A 6,000-nucleotide genomic window follows, 5' to 3' on the forward strand; every position below is an offset into this window, starting at 1 on the left:
AGATCCTCGCATTCACTTGGCCACCTATATCGCCAAGATGTCTGCTCTGACAGAGGATGACAGACTGCTGGTCCACTTCTTTCATGAGAGCCTCTCCGGGGCAGCTTTGAGGTGGTGTATTCAGTTGGACAGGAGCAAACTGCGCTCCTGGAAGGATTTAGCTGATGCCTTCTTAAAGCAGTATAAATTTAACTGCGATGTGGCCCCCACAAGGAGGGATCTTCAAAACCTGGTGCAGAAGGACAGGGAAAGCTTCAAGGAGTATGCCCAGAGATGGAGAGAAAAGGCGGCAGAAGTACACCCTCCGGTGACTGACAATGAGCTGTGCTCTCTGTTCATTGAGACTTTGAAAGCCCCCTATTTCAATTTGATGATTGGGAACACTTCCAACAGCTTCTCTGACATCATACAGGCCGGTGAAAGAATAGAGGCCAATCTAAGAATGGGACGGTTGCAGGAGTTGGCTGAGAACCCTGCGAAGAAGACTGCCAGCTTTGGCAAAAAGAAGGAGGGTGATGTGCATTCTGTCACCCGTCAAAACAATTATTCTCCATTCCCTCAAAACAATTATCGGCCATATCCTCCCCCTCATGGCCAAACAGTCGCAAACATTCCACCTCCTTTCCCTAATTATCCACACCTGCGCCCACAATATCCCCCACCTACAAATTACCAACCGAGACCACCTCCTCCTCCTGCTCAACCAAGACCACCACAAAACAACCCAAGACTCCCAAGAAACCCTGATCCACCTCTTCCCCTCCCGCTCAGTGAAATATACCGATACCTTGTCGCTATAAACCAAATTGTACCAGTTCCTCTAGATCCAATTCAGCCTCCATATCCCAGGTGGTATGATGCCACTGCCCGTTGTGAATATCATGGAGGGGCACAAGGGCACTCAACTGACAACTGCGGAGCACTCAGAGGAAGAGTGCACGCTTTAATCCGGAATGGATGGCTAAAAATTGAGGGAAATGGTTCCCTCCCCAATGTCACCACAAACCCATTACCCAACCATAATGCGTGTAATGGAGTAAATATGACGGAGCCGGATGAAGAGAGGTTGGCACCAGAGGTGGATGAGTTAGTTCCTCACTTTGAGGAAATTTTTGCCATGGCAATGAGGGAAGGTTATCTTTGCCCTCAGGTATCCGAATCAGGAAAAGGCACGGGATGTCCATACCATGGAAGGACAGGTGATCATAAGTTACAAGACTGTGCGGGATTCCGTCAAGAGGTACAGAATTTGCTGTCCCTCAAAATTTTAAGATGCCAAAGGAGATCGAAAGTGGAGAACGAAGTAAATACCGCCAGGTTTGGCCAAAATACCTCTACCCCAAAATTAACCTACTCTGTCCCCAATGCCCCAGTAACCTCGCCGCCAGTAATGGTTATCCGAGCCCCATCTCAGCTCCCTGTTACCAACACCCACGCCATACCTTGGAACTACAATTTCCAAGTCTTCACTCAAGGAGCGTCAAGCAGTACATCAGCTCCTAATCTTGCCTCACCTCCACCACCTCCAAAACCATGTTTTACTCCTCATGAGCATTTTAGAATGACTTATGCCAGACCTACCACCAGTGCTACTCCCCAGGTTAATCCTCAACCTGTCACTACCACAAAATCCTCCTCGCATGAGCAAGAAGTTGAGTTCATAACTCGAAGTGGGAGGTGTTACGGGAACGAAGAGAAAGAAAAGAGAAAAGGGAAAGTAAAGATGGGAGAGTCACTGAAGAACATTGAAGAGGAGGTTAAAAAGACAGAGGAAGTAGAACCTACTGGACATAAAGAAGAGGAGGAGCTGCTGCTCCAAATAATGAAACAAAGTGAGTATGATGTAGTGGAACAGTTGAGAAAGACACCTGCCCGAATTTCACTGTTATCGCTGATCCTGAGCTCAGAAGTGCACCGGCAAGCCTTGCAGAGAATCCTGGATCAGGCCTTTGTAAACCCCGACATTACTCTGGGGCAGTTTGAGAAGATAGTGGGACAAATCCAGACATCCAGTTTTGTCACTTTCTCGGAGGACGAGATAGACCCTGCGGGTTTAAGGCACACTAAAGCTCTGCATGTAACAGTGAAGTGTAAAGGTTGTATAGTGGCCAAGGTCCTTATTGACAATGGATCAGCGCTCAATGTACTGCCTAATACCACCTTAGCTAGGCTGCCGGTTGACCAATCTGATATACGTCAGAGTGCTATGGTGGTAAGAGCCTTTGACGGTACAAGGAGAGAAGTGCTGGGAGACATTGATCTGCCAATCCAAGTCGGTGCATGTACTTTCAACGTCACATTTCAGGTGATGAACATTGAGCCCGCATATACTATGCTATTGGGAAGACCTTGGATTCATTCAGCAAATGCTGTCCCTTCAACTTTGCACCAAAAGATCAAATATATTATGGACGGAAAAATCATCACAGTGAAAGGAGAGGAGGCCTCGCTAGTCACCAAGCCACAATCACTCCCTTATGTGGAAGCGGCTGAGGAGTCGTTGGAAAGCTCCTTCCAGGCCCTTGAGTTACAAGAAACCAGAAATGAGAGGGCTATGGCTATGGTAGCCAAGATAATGACAAGGAGTGGGTACGAAGAAGGCAAAGGCCTAGGCGCCACATTGCAGGGAATCTTTGAACCCATACCAGCTATCCAGAAGGTAGGCCGCTGCGGTTTGGGTTATGAGGAAGATGCCCTTATGGATGGGCATTTCTGGATGAGGAAAATGCTCCGGGATCAAAGGTTCGAACAGAAAATGGGAAAGATGAAAGTAGTCCCTAGAATCACGGAGATCTTTACCAAACCGGTTATTGAAAATCCGGCAGAGGTAGAAGAATCGCCCGATGAACCATCCATTGGTGTCATCCATTTCGATTCCTTGTATGAAGCTCTAGTCTCACCGATAGCTGAGGGGCAGGAACTAGACAACTGGACGGCAGAGGACATCCCTGTACTCAATTTTGAGTAAAGTACCTTTGGTTATCTACACTTGATCATTTTGTCCATGGTGACAAGTGTAATACTGTAAATGGACCTTTTTCTTATGGCATAAACGTTAATGAATTAATAGCGCATTTTAAATCTAATTCTCTCTTTCTTTCCTTTTGAATTCCATCCTTGTAATACGTTCTATTTTTATTCATTCAGGACCATTCATCAATTAACACCTAATAATCCAATAGACTCAGAAATTCCTCTGGTTAATTTCGAAATCCCTATAACTGCCATTACTTCAAGTGATTCTGAGGAAGACCTTACAGAAGAAAGGGACGAAAGAGATAAGCCTTCCCTAGTGCCTTGTGGAGACAAAACGTGCACCATAAACTTAGGCACGGAAGAAGTAAAAAGGGAACTTAAGGTAGTGGAGAGTGAAGAATTGGGAGATATGATCAGTTTGCTCAGGGAATTCCTAGACGTATTTTCTTGGAGCTATGATGACATGGTTGGTTTGGACCCCCAGATAGTGACGCACAAAATTCCCCTAATTCCGGGGACAATCCCGATAAAGCAGAAGTTAAGGAGAATGAATCTCGACACACTGCTCAAAGTTCGGGATGAAGTCAAGAAACAGTATGACGCTGGGTTCCTGGTAGTGGTCAAATATCCCCAATGGGTGGCTAACGTCGTCCCGGTAATGAAGAAGGACGGGAGAGTCAGGGTGTGCGTTGACTACAGGGATCTTAATAAAGCAAGCTTGAAAGACGATTTTCCTCTCCCCCACATTGATGTGTTAGTTGACAATGCTGCGGGATTAGGCAGGTGTTCATGTATTGATGGGGCATCAGGGTACAATCAGATCCCAATGGACGAGGAAGACAAGGATAAGACTGCTTTCATCACTCAATGGGGAGTGTTTTGCTATCGGGTCATGCCTTTCGGGTTGAAGAATGCTGGTGCTACCTACCAGCACGCAATGGTCACATTATTCCACGATATGATGCATAAAGAAGTGGAGGTGTACGTGAATGATATGATCATTAAATCCAGGGGAAAAGAAAGCCATGTGCAGTCTTTGAGAAATTTGAGAGACTCGGAAATACCAGTGGCTGAACCACGCCAAATGCATATTGAGCTAGATGCGAAAGTTGTTGGGATTCATAGTAAGCGAGAACGGAATAGAAGTAGATCCAGGCAAAGTTCGAGCTATTCAAGAAATGCCATCGCCAAAAACAGAAAGGGAGGTGCGCAGTTTCCTGGGAAAATTGAACTACATATCAAGGTTTATTTCCAACCTCACTGCCAAAGCTGAGCCTATTTTCAGACTACTCCGGAAGAAAAATTCCACCCAATGGGATTCAGCTTGCCAAGAGGCTTTTGAGAAAATCAAGCAATACTTATCCAACCCACCAGTGTTGGTTCCACCCGTGGCGAGGAGGCCTCTTATCCTGTATATGGCGGTCCAACAGAACTCGATGGGATGCGTTTTGGGACAACATGACGATACTGGCCGAAAGGAAAGGGCTATTTATTACCTGAGCAAGAAGTTCAATGATTGTGAGTCAAGGTACTCTTTCTTAGAAAAGACTTGTTGCGCATTAGCCTGGACAGCGAATCGCCTCAATCACTACATGCTGAATCACAAGACATGGCTCATCTCCAGGATGGATCCTATCAAATATGTATTCGAAAGCCCATTCGTGCCAGGTCGGATAGCCAAGTGGCAGGTCATACTCTCTCAATATGACATAGTCTATATGACCTGGAAGGCAGTGAAAGGTAGCGTGATCGCTGACCTCCTAGCAGAAAATCCCATCCAGGATTATGAAGCTCTGGATTTTGAGTTCCCTGATGAGCATATTAATGAAGTAGACTGCGGAAAAGAAGAGCCAGCGGATGTATGGGAAATGTATTTCGACGGAGCTGTTAATTTGTCCGGTAATGGAATTGGAGCTGTATTGATATCCCCAGATGGAAAACACTTCCCGATAGCTGTCAAGTTGAGGTTTGACTACACCAACAACGTCGCGGAATACGAAGCTTGTGTGATGGGTCTGCAGGCTGCCATCGAAATGAAAATCAGGAAGTTGGAGGTATACGGAGACTCAGCCCTGATTATTTATCAAGTCAAGGGAGAATGGCAAACCAAGGATCCCAAGCTAATCCCATATCAAAAGTACTTACTAGAGCTGATTAAGAAATTCGAAGAGATCTCTTTCACTCACCTTAGTCGAGACAAGAATCAATTTTCTGATGCCTTAGCCACTCTAGCCGTTATGGCTCAAATCGAAGAAGGGCAGATGACTCAGATATTGAAGATTAAGGCAAGGAATGAGCCAGCTTATTGCTTCATGATTGAGGAAGAACCCGACGGTAAACCTTGGTATCATGACATCCTGGTCTACTGCAGAACCAGAGAATTCCCCTCAGGGGCAAACCGAAACGAAAAGAGGATGCTTCGGAGATTAGCATTGGGATACTTCCCCAGTGGTGAAACCCTATACAAGAGAGGGTCCAACGGTGAACTATTGAGATGTGTGGATGCAGAAGAGGCGAAGAAAATCCTTTTTGAGACTCATGAGGGAAATTGTGCAACCCATGCCAATGGGCACATGATGGCTAAGCAAATCATGCAACGGGGATATTTTTGGACTACAATGGAAAAGGATTGCATCGAGTATTTCCGAAAATGCCATAAGTGTCAAATCTATGCAGATCCGATAAATGTGCCGCCTCATAAATTGTTCAACCTCGCCTCACCATGGCCTTTCACAATGTGGGGCATCGATGTGATTGGTCCCATCAACCCTAAGGCATCCAATGGGCACAGATTTATCCTAGTAGCTATCGACTATTTTTCTAAGTGGGTCGAAGCCACGTCATATGCCCATATCACGCAGAACACGTTTCTCAAATTCCTCAGAAATAATATCATCTGCCGGCATGGCCTCCCTGATGAAATCGTCACTGATAACGCTAAGAATCTGAATGGTCCAAGGATTCAAAAATTGTGTGATCAATACAAAATCCGACATCTCAATTCCTCCCCATACCGTCCCCAGA

This window comes from Hevea brasiliensis, chromosome 6 (genome assembly GCF_030052815.1).
Source record: "Hevea brasiliensis isolate MT/VB/25A 57/8 chromosome 6, ASM3005281v1, whole genome shotgun sequence".
In the NCBI taxonomy this organism is placed as follows: domain Eukaryota; kingdom Viridiplantae; phylum Streptophyta; class Magnoliopsida; order Malpighiales; family Euphorbiaceae; genus Hevea; species Hevea brasiliensis.